This window comes from Panthera leo, chromosome D3 (assembly GCF_018350215.1).
Source record: "Panthera leo isolate Ple1 chromosome D3, P.leo_Ple1_pat1.1, whole genome shotgun sequence".
Lineage (NCBI taxonomy): Eukaryota > Metazoa > Chordata > Mammalia > Carnivora > Felidae > Panthera > Panthera leo.
Window position 1 is genome coordinate 21,733,262 of NC_056690.1, and position 17,986 is coordinate 21,751,247.

Sequence of the window (17,986 nt, forward strand, 5' to 3'; positions counted from 1 at the left end):
TTTTAAAATGTTTATGTATTTTTGAGAGAGAGAGAGAGACAGAGTATGAATGGGGGAGGGGCAGAGAACGAGGCAGACACAGAATCTGAAGCAAGCAAGCTCCAGGCTCTGAGCTATCAGTACAAAGCCCAATGTGGGGCTTGAACTCACAAACTGTGAGCTCATGACCTGAGCCGAAGTCAGATGCTTAACTGACTGAGCCACCCAGGCGCCCCTTAAATCTTTTTTAAATGACCACAATTTAAAGTATTAGAAGAAACCATAAGAAAGCATTTATAAAACCGTGGGTGAGAGAAACCTTCTAAAATAAGGCAAACCCAGAGGCCTTAACGGAAATGACTGGCAAATTTAACTACCAAAAAAAATATGTATTTTTGGACTGCAGAAAACACCAAAACAAAATAAAAAATAAATGACCAATTGGTAAAAAAATATTTGCAACACATATGAAAGACAAACATTTACAATTACTACTATACAAAAAAGCCTCTATAAATTGTGAAAAAAAAAAGCTAAACAATCTGATGGAGAAGTGAGCAAAGGATATGAACAGGCAATTCCAAGAAGAAACTCAAATGGCCAATAAACATAAAAAAATCCTTACCCTGTCTACTGATCAGGGAAATTCCAGTTAAAGAAACAATGAAAGAGCATTTTGCTGCCATCATATCAATAAAAATACAGAAATGACATCCAAGGCACCTGGCTGGCTCAATCACTGAAGCGTGCAACTCTTTTTCTTTTTTAAAAAAAAATTTTAATGTTTATTTATTTTTGAAAAAGAGAGAGAGTGAGTGTGCGTGTGAGCAGGGTAGGGGCAGAGAGAGTGGGTGACACAGAATCCAAAGCAGGCTCCAGGCTCCGTGCTCCATGCTGTCAGCACAGAGTCAAATGCAGGGCTTGAACTGGCAAACTGTGAGATCATGACCTGAGCTGAAGTCAGATGTTCAACCGACTAAGCCACCCAGGCACCCCTGAAGTGTGTAACTCTTGATCTCAGGGTTGTGACTTCGAGCCCCACATTGGGTGTAGAGATTACTTAAAAAAATAAAATCTTAAAAAAAAAAAAGAAATGATATCCACTGCTAATAAGAATGTGGGGAAAAGGGCACTTTCATTCCTTGCTATTAGAAAGGTGAATGGTTACAATCCTTTTGGGAAATGAAATGATAATATTTACTAAAATGCAAAACATACGTGCTCTTTGACCCCACGTTCCCACTTTGGGAATAAGTACAAGAATGTTTATGGCTGTATTGTTTGTGACTACAAAAGAAAAGAAAAGAAAAAATCCTAAAACAATGTCCATCAGTAAGGGAACAGTAGAATCCATTATGTATATGAACAATATGGTATGTTACATAACTATTAAAAAAGAATGTGTAAGACCTGTACTATTTTTACTAAGAGTTATGGACATTGTATATAGTATATAAAATCAATTTAAGACTAATATGTACAGTTTGCCTAATTTTTGTAAAAATACAACACAAAACCTCACCTAAAATCCTGTAGATACAAGTTTCCAATGGCTAAAGCTGGAACACTTTGAGCAACAAGATAAATATAGAAGTATTGGATTATAACCCAAAGCATAAGTAAGATATGTCCACAAGTCCATACTGATATAATTGATTGAATAAATACATCAATCGGAAGAAGAGACAAATCTGTGTAGAATTCCAAATGATTTATACAGACACTCCATCAACAAGGAAAGGGAACATAAGTGTGGGCTCTACATAGTGACTTTTCTAAAGAGTACAGTATGTATGGAGGTGGAGGTCGGGAGGAGTAACTTGGCAAAGAACTCTGACAAACACTATTGTAGCCAGGTGATTCAGGTCAATATCAACAGTGTTAAATCATGTACATAATATGTGCCCTTGGTAGGATAGGATGAACATGATACTTTACCTCTGCAGTCTTCCTCCTCCAAACCCATAACCTCAGTGTGATTATGAGGAGAACATCAGACAAATCCCAATAGAGGGATATTCTATAAAATACCTGACAAGTACTCCTCAAAACTGTCAAGTTATCAAAAACACGGAAAGTCTGAGGGGCCCCTGAGTGGTTCAGTCTGTTAAGCGTCCAACTTCAGCTCAAGTCATGATCTCCTGGCTTGTCGGGATCTGTGCTGAGGTTAAGAGCCTGGAGGATGCTTGGGATTCTGTATCTCCCTCTCTCTTTGCCCCTTCCCAGTTCGCACTCTCTCTCTCTCTCTCTCTCAAAAATAAACATAAAGAAAAAAAAAAACATGGAAAGTCTGAGAAACTGTCACAGCCAAGAGGAAAAAAAGGAGGCAAGACAATTAAATGTAACATGGTATCCTGGATGGGATCTAGAATATTAGGTAAAAACCCAAGGAAATCTTAATAAACTATGGACCTTTGTTAATAGTAATGTATCAATATTGCTCATTAATTGTAATAAATGTACCATCCTAATGTAAGATGTTAATAATAAAGGTATATTAATAGGGGTGTAATAATAATTGGGTGTACAGTATATAGAAATTCTCTATACTATCTCCTCAGATTTTCTGTAAATCTAACATGGTCCTCCTGACTGGCTCAGTCAGTGGAGTGTGAGACTCTTGATATCAAGTTTGTGAGTTCGAGCATGACGTTGGGTGTAGAGATTACTTAAAAATAAAAAAAAAATCTTAAATAAAATAAAATAAAACAAAACATAACAAAATAAAATGGTCTCAGTGAACAAACACTTGAAAAGATGCTCAATATCATTTATCATCAGGAAAATGCAAATCAAAACCACAATGAGATGTCACCTTACCTCTGTCAGAATGGCTAAAATAAAAAACACAAGAATCAACAAATGATGGGGCACCTGGGTGTCTCAGTTGGTTAAGTGTCTGACTTTGGCTCAGGTCATGATCTTGCCATTCAGAGTTCAAGTCCCATGTCAGGCTCTGTTCTGACACCTCAGAGCCTGGAGCCAGCTTCAGATTCTGTGTCTCCCTCTCTCTCTCTACCTCTCCCCAGCTTGCTCTCTCTCTCTCTCTCTCTCAAAAATAAATAAAACATTTAAAATAAAGAAAGAGGGGCGCCTGGGTGGCGCAGTCGGTTAAGCGTCCGACTTCAGCCAGGTCACGATCTCACGGTCCGTGAGTTCGAGCCCCGCGTCAGGCTCTGGGCTGATGGCTCAGAGCCTGGAGCCTGTTTCCAATTCTGTGTCTCCCTCTCTCTCTGTCCCTCCCCCGTTCATGCTCTGTCTCTCTCTGTCCCAAAAAATAAAATAAACGTTGAAAAAAAAAAAATTAAAAAAAAAAAAAAAAAGAAAGAAAGAATCAACAAGTGTTGGCAAGGATGTAAAGAAAAAGGAACCCTTGTATACTGTTGGTAGGAATACAAATTGATATAACCAGTGTGGAAAACAGTATAGAGGTTCCTCAAAAAATTAAAAATAGAATTATCATATGATCCAGTAATTTCACTACCGGGTATTTACCCAAAGAAAACTAACACATAGTTGGAAAAGATATATGTACCCTTACATTTATTGCAGCGTTAATTACAGTAGCCGAGATATGGAAGCAACTCAAGTGTCCATTCCATCCATAGATGAATGGATAAAGAAGATGTGGGGTGTGTGTGTGTGTGTGTGTGTGTGTGTGTGTGTGTGTAATGGAAAATGGAATATTACTTAGCCACAAAAAGAATGAGATCTGGCCATTTGCAACAACATGGACAGACCTACAGGGTATAATTTAAGTGAAATAAGTCAATCAGAAAAAGACAAATACCATATGATTTTACTCATATGTGGCATTTAAGAAACAAAACAAAGAAGAAAGAGAAAAAAACAGACTCTTAAAAACAGAGAACAAATTTGTGGATACCAGAGAGGAGGCACGGGGTGAGGGGTGATATAGATAAAGAGTATCAAAAGTACACTTATCCTGATGAGCACTGAGTGATGCATCGACTTGTTAAATCATTATATTGTACACCTGAGACTAATATAACAGTGTATATTAATTATACTTCAATTTAAAAAAGAAAAAATAAACAGGGGCACCTGGCTGGCTCAGTCAGTACAGCATGCAACTCTTGATCTCAAGGTCATGAATTCAAGCCCCACACTGGATGTAGAGGTCACTTAAGAAAAGGAAAGAGAGACACCTGGATGGCTCAGTTGGTTAAGCATCTGACTCTTGATTTCGGCTCAGGTCATGATCTTACGGTTTGTGAGTTCAAACCCTGCATCATGCTCCGTGTTGACAGTGTGGAGCCTGCTTGGGATTCTCTCTCCCTCTCTCTCTGCGCTTTCCTTGCTCTTATTCTCTGTCTCTATCTCAACATAAATATTAAAAAATAAAAATATTAAAAAATAAACATTTAAAAAAAAACAAGAAGGGCCTTGAGCTTGGAATGTAATGCCCTGCTGTCACCGTCTTGAAATTCTTAATAGTCTTACCTCTGAAATGGCATTTTGTAACTGAAGTCCTATGGGACAACAGACCAAATGAAACAAGTACAATATGGGTGTACTTATATAATTATATATACTTATATGTCAAGAATGGTCATAGCATTCTTTTAAAAATTTTTTTAAATGATTATTTATTTTTGAGAGACAGAGAGAGAGTGTGAGCAGGGGAGGGGCAGAGAGAGAGGGAGACAGAGTCTGAAGCAGGCTTCAGGCTCTGAGCTGTCAGCACAAAGCCTGACATGGGGCTCAAACTCATGGACTATGAGATCATGACCTGAGTTGAAATCGGACACTTAACCAACTGAGCCACTCAGGCACCCCAAGAAAGGTCATAGCATTCTTGATGCTCCATGAGCACAGAATTCCAGTGAACCCATGGAGCATGGGAGTTCAGGGAGACTCAAAGCAAATACAAGGTAAATGGGGTATTCTAAGAATGAGTAAGTGGGGCACAGATCTGGGAAGACATGTTTTCCATTTGAGTCAGAACTTGCTTGAACACAGAGAACACAGTCCTGGGTGGCTCAGTCGGTTGGGCATCCTACTCTTGATTTCAGCTCAGGTCATGATCTCATGGTTTCTGGGGTCAAGCCCTGCATTGGGCTTGGCACAGCATGGAGCCTGCTTGGGATTCTCTCCCCTCTCTCTGCCCCTCACCATCCCCCCATCAAAGTAAATATAACATTAAAAAAAAAAGTTAGAAGTCACTAACATTCTTAGAAACACGAATGACAAATGAACCATATTGTAGTCTTTCTTACGCATGTGCCTTCTCTGTATTAGCTGACTACTTATGCAGAAAATGCCAGAAAAAAAGGGAAAGATAGGACAACCCTTAGTTCCTTTCCCTTTCGGTCTTTCTTTACTCATTGGTGAGCTGAGAGAGAGTGTTGATGGAATGTACATGTATCAGGAAGTGAAAGAAAAACAGTTGAGTCTGTTTTGTGCAGCATTTCCAGTGTCATAGCAAGAACAAAACACAAATGCGTGTACAAGATATAAAATATCATTGTGTCAATTTGGTGATTCCACACATGAGTTAAATTCTATTTTTTGCATTGGAAACTGGCATCGCACAATAGAAACCCAAATGGTAATATCGATGCTAGTAACTTAAAATTTTATTTTTTCTTTCCTTAGAAAGACATTAATAGCAAATATATAGCAAATAAAAAACAAGTCAAGAAGAAAGCAAAAGCTTTACATGTTATCATTTTCTTTTTTTTTAATTTTTTTAAATGTTTACTTATTTTTGAGAGAGGGAGACAGAGTGCAAGCAGAAGAGGGACACACAGAATCTGAAAGCTGGCTCCAGGCTCTGAGCTGTCAGCACAGAGACCAACACGGGGCTAGAATTCACAGACCCCAAGATCATGACCCGAGCCGAAGTCAGAGGCTTAACTGACTGAGCTACCCAATCGCCCCAACATGTTATTACTTTCAACAACACTTTTTTCTGCTTGTTTTTTTTTTTTAAGTTTATTTATTTATCTTGAGAGAGACAGCACAAGCAGGAGAGGAGCAGAGAGAGAGAGGGAGAGAGGGAGAATTTTAAGCAGGCTCTGCACTGTCAGTGTGGAGCCGATGCGTGGCTCAAACCCACAAACCATAAGATTGTGACCTGAGCTGAAATCAAGAGTTGGACACTTAACAGACTGAGCTACCCAGGCGCCCCCTTCTCTGCTTGTTGTAAAAGGGGCCCCGCATTTTCATTTTGCATGGGATCCTACCGATTATTCAGCCAGCCCGGGGGGCAGCCAAGATCCCAGAAATCTGAGGATCTCTGCCTTTGAATGAGGTGCTCACGGTAAAAGAAAAACCCCAGCTGAGACAGCAGCACCATTTATTTGGCTTGAGTACAATGTGACATTAACAGTAATATGTGCCTAGGCATGTTAAAGTTGATATGTAGGGAGCATCTCTCTGCTTGCTACATGGGATGCTGCTGGATTAATGAGAAAATGAAAAAAGCTGATATGCAACTTTTTTTTTAACTTACCTTTGTCTATTTTACTCTGAATTTTTAAAATTTGTTTTGAATATCTTAACAGAAACACAAGCTCTCTATAGTTCATTCAGACAATATCTAATGAAGTAATATATGAAATTTTCCTTGGGGTGCCTGGATGGCTCAGTTAGGTAAGCATCCAACTTGGGCTCAGGTCATGATCTTGCCGATTCTGAGTTGGAGCCCCGGTTCGGGCTCTGTGCTGACAGCTCAGAGCCTGGAGCCTGCTTCAGATTCTGAGTCTCCCTCTCTCTCTCTCTCTGCCCCTCTTCTGCTTGTGCTTTATCTCTCTCTCCCTCTCTCTCTCTCTCAAAAATAAATAAACAGTAAAAAAAAATTTTTTTTTTAAGAAAATTTCCTTTTGCTTCTCACTGGAATTCCTACTCCTCCCAGAAGAATCGACAGCTAATCTGCCCTTTTCCAGAGAGGAGGTAACTGAGGCTCAGAGAGAGGACGTGAGCCATCCCAGCTAGTACATGGAGGGATCAGGACTTACACCCAGATAGGTATGCCTCTCATATTGAGTGTGTTCCCCTCATGCCCTCAGCAGAACCATTAATACCACAACAAGCCAAAGCATACATTGGAGAGAGAGCATCACAAGTGCGTCTGGCCCAGATCCCACTCCATAATGACAGGCCTCCATGGCTGCTTGGGAAATCCCAACCGGATATTAATTTCACCACTGTCGATGGCCTTCATAATATTTTTGTTTTAAAGAATGATGATTCAGAGTAAGGAGATCAAGTACATTATTAGTTCCTGTGATCTTGACTCTCAGATGAATTCATGCAATTTAGTGCCTCCTAATGCAGTCAGATGGAAGTTCCAAAGCAGCTGGGTCGGAAATAACAGATTTCTAAATGAGCTTGACTGATATAAACACAATAATGGGGGCAGGGGGAGGGATCTACTGAGCAGAGATGATATTCCATTATCTTTGGATGGTCAGGGCCTGGCACAGTGCCTAGCTCAAGGTAGGTGCTCAATATGTTGGCCAAATTGAATTAGTCGGTGTGCACAAAGGTTTCTAACCCTGGTGTTTTTGAAATGAAAAGATGCCCTAGTTTTTCTGGGGCTTCAATGGAAGATAATGAAGCGAGAGCCTCATTTATGAAGATGCTTTCAAGCTTAGCAGTGCAACATGATGTAATTGCATTGGGAAGAAACTTCATCTTGTGAGGTATCTGACCAGTTCATAACAATCCACATTTTCTGACAACTTCCTTCTCCCCCTGTGTGGGTCAGGGCAGCTATGGGGTAAGACAAGACCTCTCCCCTTCTCCTAGGGGAGAAAGACTGGCACCACGGTCAGCCTGAGGGACTGAGATCTGAGTGGGACTCATCCAATTCTCTCCCCAAGGGATTCAGCATTGGGCTCAGCAGTTCTAGTCCTGTGTCTAGTGTGGCTGGGATGAGGAACATAACAAAACTTAGAAAATTTTTGAGAAACCAATCTTTGAGGGTGAGGATGCTCCAGGGAAAGGAAAAACAAGAGCCAGCTCCTGGCCGCTTTGTTTGTACCATCCTGCCTGTGACCAGAGCTGACTGGACCCATGTGGCAACAGATCCAAGTATGGTCACTTAGTCTTTCCCCTAGGAATTTAGTGAGAGGTCCAGTCTTTTGTGTGCTAGAATGACACACATGACACTGGGATGCTGGGAAACAAGGCACATTGGATTCCCCACAGAGACCAGAGAAGCAGAGAAACTGGTGCACATGTTGGAGACAAAAAATGGAGAGAAAGGACTTCCTTGGTTGCCAAAGTGCTCTTCTCTCTCCTGGAAGTTCTGGCATTTCTGCTTTCTTCTAGGAGATACCTGGTGTCTTTCGAATAAAGTCCTCTTTTACCGAGTTTGAGCTGACCTTATTACCAGTACCCAAAAGAGCTCTAACTGATTCTCAGGACTCCTGACTCCTTCCTGAAATGTCTCATTGAAGGCCTCTGAGGGCCCATTACTTTTGGGTTTGGCAAGATGTGGCAGTGCCCTTCCAGTAAATTCATATTCTGTTCACTTAAGCTAGTTTATTTAATTTTTATTTATTTTTAATTTTTTAATGTTTAGTGGGTTTTTTTTTTTTGATGTTTATTTATTTTTGAGAAAGAGAGACACAGAACATGAGTGGGGGAGGGACAGAGAGAGAGATGGAGACACAGAATCTGACACAGGTTCCAGGGTCTGAGCTGTCAGCACAGAGCCCGATGCAGGGCTAGAACTCACAACAGGCGAGATCATGACCTGAGCCGAAGTTGGACACTTAACTGACTGACCCACCTAGGCGCCTCTAATGTTTAGTTATTTTAAAGAGAGAGAGAGACAGTGTGAGTTGGGGAGGGGCAGGGGGAGGGGCAGAGAGAGAGAGAGGGCGACACCGAATCCGAAGCAGGCTCCAGGCTCTGAGCTGTCAGCACAGAGCACAACTGGAGGTTTGAACCCACAAACTGTAAGATCATAACCTGAGCCAGTTAGACACTTAACCGACTGAGCCACCCAGGTGCCCCTACTTAAGCTAGTTTTACTAGATCTTTGCTGTTTGATTCCAAAGGAGCTTTGACTAAAACAACACAGTGAAGGTATGGACATATGCCCATATGTATGTGGAAATCAACATTGAACAAAACTCCCCCAGCCTTAGTACAGGATGTCTCTTTATGACTGTTTTCACTGGCCTCTCTGTCCCCTGCACAATCTTTAGATGCCACATGTGCACAGCTAAGAGAATGCAGGAAGTGACTGGGGGATTTCCCTTAAGAAAGCAAAGAATAGGACTTGGGAGGATCTGGGTTTCAGTCTTGGCTCTGCATCTTAGCTCTAGGCTTTGGGCAAGCCCTAGGTCCCCCTGAACCTTAGTCTGTGCATCTATAAAATGGGAATAATAGTCCTTACTTTACTGATCACTGGAATTGTTCAGTGATCAAAGAGTATAAGAGAGTCAATGATGTAAAGAACTGGTATTTTATAATGACTACAAAGTGCATACATAGTTATATAGAAAATTCTTTTTTTTTTTTAAGTATATTTATTTATTTGGGATGGGAGGGGCAAAGAGAGAGGAAGAGAGAGAGTCCCAAGTTGTTTCCATGCTGTTACACAGAGCTGAATACAGGGCTCAATCTCACAAATTGCGAGCTTGTGACCTGAGGTGCAATTAAGAGTCGGACGCTCAACTAACTGAGCCACCAAGGTGCCCCTCTTTTCTTAAGTAGGCTTCGTACCCAGTGCAGAGCCCAATGTGGGGCTTGAACTCATGACCCTGAGATCAAGAACTGAGCTGCGATCAAGGGTCAGTCAGCTGCTTAACCGACTGAGCCACCCAGGTACCCCAGTTATGTAGAAAACTTTGAATAAAGAATAACATGAAAAGGGAAGTAGAAAACAAATTCACCTGTAATTCTGCCCGTGACTAAATGCCATAGGTAGGGTCCTTTTTTTCTCTATCTTCTTTTTGCCTGATAAAATTAGAATCCTACTCTTTCAACTCAGGAACAGTTTGTAAATATTTTCCACAATTCTTTCACCTCATTTTTTTAAAAATTTTTTTTAACGTTTATTTATTTTTGAGACAGAGAGAGACAGAGCATGAATGGGGGAGGGGCAGAGAGAGAGGGAGACACAGAATCGGAAGCAGGCTCCAGGCTCTGAGCCATCAGCCCAGAGCCGGACGCGGGGCTCGAACTCACGGACCGTGAGATCGTGACCTGAGCCGAAGTCGGACGCTTAACCGACTGAGCCACCCAGGCGCCCCTCTTTCACCTCATTTTTAACGGCTGCATAGGATTTCATCCCAGAGCTGAATCTTAATTTTCACAACCATTTCCCCTTCATTGCAAGACCCCATCCTGGATACTGCAGTGGCTTAATGGTGGGAGAGGTCAAAGTTACTGGGATAAAGGATAGAGATCAAGAAGGACTTTGCTGCATTTGAATTTTGAGTGTGTTTGTGAATGTATAACCTATTCAAACTAATAGATGGATGAATATCTTTAGAGAGCAGTTGAAATCTGAGCTGACTGTTGAAAAACAAGAAGGATTTTTTTTTTTAGAAGAAAACACTGTAGGAAAAGGGGAATTCCTGTAGGATTTCAAGCAAAGTGCCTCTGTAGAGGCAAGAAACAGAAGTGGATTATGGAACAAACTTATTTATCTTGAAAAAGGGCTAACACCAGGAGCTGGCAAGTGACAAAGCCAGGATTTGAATCTGGGCCTACCTGACTCCTCTAAGTGCTCACTAGTAACCACCATCCGTTCTGCAGGGATCTGGACCTCCTGGATTTGGGGCAGATTGCTTCCCACTCTGGGTCCATAAAGTGATGGAATTGAACTTGATGATACCTAAGGCTCAGTCCAGGCTTACTTCCTGTGAATCCAAGTTCTGAGATACAATTTGCCTGCCACTCTGGGTAGATTATATGAGTCTTCCAAGGGTGGGGGACTCTGCCAAGGTTTCTAGGGATTTCTAAGAAAGATATAAGTTTCTGGGAGGCTACCAGAGACTTATCTGAAGGCCCAGGCCCCATCTCAGAGGGCTTCTACGGTGGGGGTACAGCCTGCAGGCTCAAAGCACTTGATCTCACTGTCCAAGGTCATAGATTACATACTATAGCAGAGAAAGGCCCATTGGGGAGTTCCGGGAGCAATTTTCAGGCACATAAAATGGCAAACTGAGTCAGAGGACTCCTCTGAGAAGAGCCATCCCAGGGATGATAAATTGGGGGCTGGAAGCCCACTCTGGCCCACTGGCCTGTTTCATTTGGCCACTTTACTGAATGTTTGCCAAAAAGGCAACATTGTTACCTGTTACCATTGAGACTGTTACCCAATCTCTTGTTAAAAATGAGAGATTTTCAAGTTTCTAGATTCTCATGAAAAATGGGAAGACCTGACAACACTGGGTCCTGACAACACTGGGAAGACCTGACAACACATTCCCACTGTTGGCTGGACTCTGGTCATCCCTTTCTGTGGTGTCTTCCTCAGCCCTGAAGTCCCCAATGGACCCCACACACTTCACCAAGTTACTTGGACCCCGGAGGAATGTGAGTTTGAGACCCTTCAGCTGAGTCGACCACCTTGTTTTATAGGTGAGGAAACTGAATCCTAGAGAAAGGAAGGAACTTAGCTGGGGTCACAAAGACTGGAAACTCCAACTATTTGCCAGGGTACAACTCCTAGTTCTGTTTCTTTTGGAGAGTAAGCCATGGACCAGAAAAGCAGGAATCCTCATGCCTGAAGTGAAGGTCGAAAGACTACTGTATACCAGGGGCCTCACATAGAATGGAATAGCAGTTCCTGCTATAACCTGCTACTCCAAACCCTCCACCTCCTCACCCCTACTCCAGACAGGTTTGGGAATCACCTGGCATTGGAATATTGTACATTCTTTCTCAGAATGGTCTAGCTGCCAGAAAAGAAATACCCTGGGCCTTTCTCCTTTACCATTCAGGATGTGTTGGTGGCATCCTTTAGGAAGCTTGCCCTGCTCCCCCAGACTGGGTTTCATCATCCTTGATATGAGTTTTCATCCTGTGCTTCCCTCATCACAGCATTTAACATTAAATTGAAAACAGTAACAACAAAATAGCTACCATTTGCTTCTGCATTTGCAGTCTGCATAATAATATTCTCACTAATTTCCCATAAGAATGCCCTAGCTTCTGGGAAGTAAAGTAAATTTACCCCAAATCCCACGGCTGGAAGTGGGTTCAGACCTCTGACAAGAAGCTGATACTCTTCCAGGGCACCTGGGTGGCTCAGTCAGTTGCATATCCGACTTCAGCTCAGGTCACGATCTCACTGCTTTGTGAGTTAGAGCCCTGCATTGGGCTGGCTGCTGTCAGCGCAGAGTCCGCTTCAGATCCTCTGTCCCCTTCTCTCTCTGCCCCTCCCCCACTCACATTCTTTTTCTCAAAAATGAATAAACATTTAAAAATTAAAAAAAAAAAAAAAAGAAGCTGATGCTCTTCCTATTTTCTGTACCTCAGTTGCTATAAGTCAGAACCAAATGAGACCTGAAGGCCTGAAGATGTGCGTTTACTCCATCACCTTGACTTTTCAGGTTCTCTGTGTGAATCTTGAAAGGTCAGGTCTGCACAGATGGGGGCTGGGGAGTCACCCTAGGAAGGAACCTCAAAGAGCTTGGCAATGTTTTTGTAAATGTGAACCAAGAATCACAAAGTTTTGCTTGTATCGCCACCTATGTATCCTTGTCCCCAACACAGGATTGAGGTGACTGACCATTAACCAGCTTGGACTGACACTCCAAATTCCTGAGTCAGAGTGGACCCAAGGGATCATTCTGCCTTCTCACAGTCTGGTTGTGCTGACACAAAGTGCCGAAAAGGGCTGCTGGTTGGATCACACATCACCCCGAGTCTTCAACTAACTCAGTCCAAGCCCCATCACCTTTGTTCATGCAACTGACCCCTACTATTGACATTAAATGGTTTCCGGTTTTCATCATAGAAAACCGTGCTCCAGTGAACACCCTTGAACCTACATCATGACGCACAGCTCTGCTTATTTCATCAGATTCCTACAAGTGAAATTGCTGGGTCAACGGGGAAGTGTATTTCCTAGGCTTTTAAAATGTGTCGCCAGACCACTTTCTAGAAAGTTGTCCCAGTGTAGCCTCCCAGCAGTGTGATATGAGAACACTGGATCCTTCTAGGCCCTTGCCAGCCATGGTGGCAGGTCGCAAAATATTTGATAATTTGATAGCCAAAAATGATTTTTCATGTATTGATCCAACAAAAATTTATGAGACCCATGCACTCCGCTGAGCAATGGAGATGCTGTGGGGTCAAAATAGTAAGAATCCTTGCCCTTGGAGACTCAGTCTAGTGGGAGAGAACCCAATTTAGGGGGTAATTATTACCTTAAAGAGTAGTGGTGTCAGTGTTGGGGAAGCTCAGGGCGCTGTTGGAAACGTAACAGGATTTAACTGAGAGACAGCCTCTTTGAGGAAGCTGCAGAGGCCAATTGGTATGTTGGATTAGTATTTAGTTTTGTTTTGTTTTTTAAGTAGGCTCCATGCCCCGCATGGAGCCCACTGCAGGGCTTGAGCTCGCAACCCTAAGATCAAGACCTGAGCTGAGATCAAGAATCAGATGCTTAATGGACTCAGCCACGCAGGTGTCCTTAATATTTAGTTTTTATAGGCCATTTGTATTTCCTCTTTGGGGAGTTGTCTACTTGTGCCCTTTGCACATTTTTTTTTTCCTTTAGGGCATTTTTTAATTTTGTTTTAAGTTTATTTATTTATTTTGAGAGACAGAGCATGAGCAGGCTAGGGGCAGAGAGAGAGTGGGGAGAGAAAGAGACAGAGAGAGAGAGAGAGAGAGAGAGAGAGAGAGAGAATCCCAAGCCTGATATGGGACTTGAACTCACAGACTGTGAGATCATGACCTGAGCCAAAACCAAGAGTTGGATGCTTAACCGATTGAGCAGGGCATTTTTTTTTAAAGAAATTTTAAACTGAGGGGCACCTAGGTGTTTCAGTCAGTTAAGCTTCCAGCTTCGGCTCAGGTTATGATCTCATGGTTTGTGAGTTTGAGCCCCACATTGGGCTCTGTGCGGACAGCTCAGAGCCTGGAGCCTGCTTCAGATTCTGTGTCTCCCTCTCTCCCGGTCCTCCCCTGCTCGTGCTCTCTTTTTCTCAAAAATAAATAAACATTAAAAAAAATTTTGTTTTAAAGAATTTTTAAATTGAGGTAAAATGCATATATAAAATCCACCATTGTAACTATTTTATTTATTTTTTTATTATTTTTAATAAGGTTTATTTATTTATTTTGAGAGGGAGAGCAGGGGAAGGGCAGAGATTGAGAATCCCTAGCACTGTCAGTGCAGAGCCCGAGGCAGGGCTAGAACTCTCGAACTGTGAGATCATGACCCGAGTTGAAATCAAGAGTCAAATGCCTAACTGATAGAGCCACCCAAGCAGCCCTACCATTGTAACCATTTTAAAGTGTACATTTAAGTTCATTGTGGCATTTAAATTCATTCACAATTTTTAAAATTAATTTATTTTCAAAAATTTCAAATTTACAAAATGTCTAAAAAACAGTAAAAAATACCTTGAGTTGTTTTTTTAAAATCCATCTTTAAGAACTCTATCTACATTAAAGAGATTAACTCTTTGTCATATATATATATATATATATATATATATATATATATGTATATGCATACATACATAGAGAGTTTTCGCCATTGGCGTGTTTGTCACAGGTTACCACCTGTCATGTTTTCCTTCCCCCATGTCACCAACAGCACCTTCACTGTCCTTTAGTTAATTAGGAACAAAAAAGAGAGTCTTCATAAATTTGAGTACAGAAAATGTAGAACAATTGCTTATGAGGATTTTTTTCCTTTCTTGTTCCTGATTAACTGAAAAAGAGTTAAGGTCCTGTTGGTGACCCAGAGGCAGGAAATGACTGCAGATGATAAACCATGGCCCACAGGAGCACTGTCACCCCCAAAGACCACAGCAAGAGGGCCCCAGATAACCCTGGTGGGGGCAGGAGGCAGGAGCTTCTGAGCCTGTGCCTCTTGCATGATTCTTAGTGAAGCTAAAAGAGCAGGAAGAACAGAACAGGCAGATGATTTGCACACTCTTTCCAGTCACAAAGGGAACCCAATCGTCAAGAGAAAGAAAAGAGGCCCAGGGTTCAGTGGAAAGAGCCTGGCTGTCAGAGTCAGGGGGTGCTGTACTCAATTTGGACCCCATCCTCACCGGTGCAGACTTGGATGAACCACCTAACTTTGCAGTTACCTCTAAAAAGTGGGCAATCATTCTAGTCTTAGAGAAAGACTGGGGGAGCTAAGTATACTGGCCCAGTTCACCCAGAGCTACACTGTTAGCAAGAGGCAGAGCTGGAATTGAACTCATGTCTGTTTGGCTCCAAACCCAGAGCTCTGCTCCCGCAGGAGGTGATTACTCCATGAATAATCTTGTCGCTTATTGTTATTAGAGAGCCAAACACAGCGCAGCATAAGAGAGTCATCGAAGGAGGTGGGTTGGCCTCACAGGCCTTCTAAGCAAGCCCAATAAGGATGAGTAGGGGGTGGGGGGTGTCTGACTGGTTCAGTTGGAAGAGCGGGGGACTCTTGATCTTGGGGTTGTGAGTTCGAGCCCTGCATTGGGTGTAGAGATTACTAAAAAAATTTAAAAACTTAAAAAAAGAAGTAAAGGCAGGTGGGGAGGCTTCTTGTTGTCCTGCAGAAACAAGGGTGCCTCTCTCCTGTGCTTTATTCTATCAAATCCTCCTATTGGGTCCCTGGCTAATGGCCAATCATTCAACAAAGCCTGGCAGCTGGGGTTCATGAGGAAGTCCCTAGGAGCAAATCAAGGTCCAGGGGCCACTCTGTCTCATGCATGCTTTTGGCCATCACTTTCCTTTCTTTACCTGGCCAAGTCCTGAGTTTCTTCATTTGTAAAATGAGAATCCCAGAGCAGACACCTCATAAGGGTGTTTTGAGAATTACAGAGGGTACACTAAGTAATGCACTCAGTACCGTGGCTGGCACAGTTTGCGTTCAACAAATGTTCTCTGTTATTATCAATGCCCTGTCCATGCCCTTGGGGAACTTCAAAATGTGCTGAGAAGAAAATATATTATTATGAGACATGATTATAAAGCAATAACTAAAATAGGACCCAGTTCTGTTAAAAAACAACAACAACAACAACAACAACAACAACAACAACAACAAATAAACCCGAAAAATATTATACACATGTAGAAAGGGGAAAAGACCAGAAGGAAATGCTTACCTCTTGGTGGTAAGATTTCAGGAGATCTTTATTTTTCTTTGTGTTTTCATGTCTTTTCTACATTTTCTGCAATGCACATATCACTTGCAATTAGAAAAAAAAAAAAGCGCTGTGAGAGCTGAGAGAAGCTATCGCTTGGATCTGAGCTTGTGAGGAGGATGCCCCAGGGGAAATGGGATTTGAGCAGGGCTTGAAAAAATGGGAGAATTTGAAGAACTGGGGAAAGGAGCCAGAAAAAGCCTTTTTTATTTCTTTGTGTTCTGTCTCCTTCCCGAGGCTGTGAGCTCCTTGGTGGCACCATCCATGGTCTAGCTTGTCCACAACTATATCCCTAGCGTCTAAAACAAAGAACCCCAAAACCTAGTGCTTAGTAGGTGCTCAATAAATACGGACTTAGCGAGCGAATAACCTTGACAGCTCCACTTAGCCTGGGAGACAAGGATGCTCTCAGTTCCCTGTCCAGCTGGTGCACTGCCAAAACCGAGGTGCGTGGTTTCCATGGCAACAGAAGAGAGGCCGCCAGGCCAGCAGCAGGAGGCAGATGCAGGGATTGCAAGGTCTGCATCTTTTCAAGGTGCAGCCTGGAAATTGGGAACATGGTGGTGGGCTCTTTCAACAAATGTTGAGAGAAGAGAAAGAGCTTCATAAATACGGTTAACTTAGTTCTTCACTGGACAGGTTTGTCAAATATATCAATGAATGCTCAGGATGGTAGTTTGGGCCTTTGAGAGGGTGGGAGGCTCTTGGTGGGTGAAAGGTTAGAGACTCAGGAAAGTTTGGTTCTAGTCTGGACCTTGCTGTGTGACCTTGGAGAGATTAACCTCTCTGAGCCTCAGCATGTTCATTTATAAAATGGGAAGCTTGACCAACTGTAAAATTACTTATAAACATATGTGTGTGGTAAGAATGTAAAATGGTACCACAGCAGTGGAACACAGTTTGGTTTCTCAAAAAGTTAAACATAGAATTATCTTATGTCCCAGCACTTCCATTGGTAGGTATATATCCAAGAGAATTGAAAATTGGAACTAAAACAATTATTTGTACATGAATGTTCATAGCAATACTATTCACAATCGCCAAAAGACCATAAATGGATGAATGGATGAAGATAGTATATCCCTACAATGGAATTTAGCCATAAAAAATTATGAAGTACTGATTTATGCTACAACATGGATGAACCTCAAAAACATTATGCTAAGTGAAAAAAAGCCCAGTTCAAAAGATCAAACATTGTGTGATTCCATTTATATTAAATACCTACAACGGGTAAATCCATAGAGACATAATGCAGCTTGCTGGTTGAAAGGGGCTGGAAGTGCGGAGTGACTGCCTAATGGGTACAGAATTTTCTCTTGGAGTGTTGAAAATGTTTTGGAACTTCATAGAGGTATTGTTGTAGGACACTGAATATCATGTGTGCTACTGAATTACACACTTTAAAATGGGTAGATTTTGTGATGTATGTAAATTTCACCTCAATTACAAAAAAAAAAAAAAAAAAGTATGTCCTCTAAGCACACCTTGTAGCCTGAAGTACAGAATGGAATCCTGGGAGGGAGCCTAAAAGAGATAGGCAAAAATGAAGGTAGAGTTAGAGATTAATTTGAGAGATCATCACAGTCTCTGTGCTCCCGTAACAATTCTACTGCCTAGGTGACATGCAGCTGGAGCCAGAACTGAGATCTAGATCTGTCTCTGTCCATTTCTCCATGGTGGGATCCTGGGCCAGTCACTCA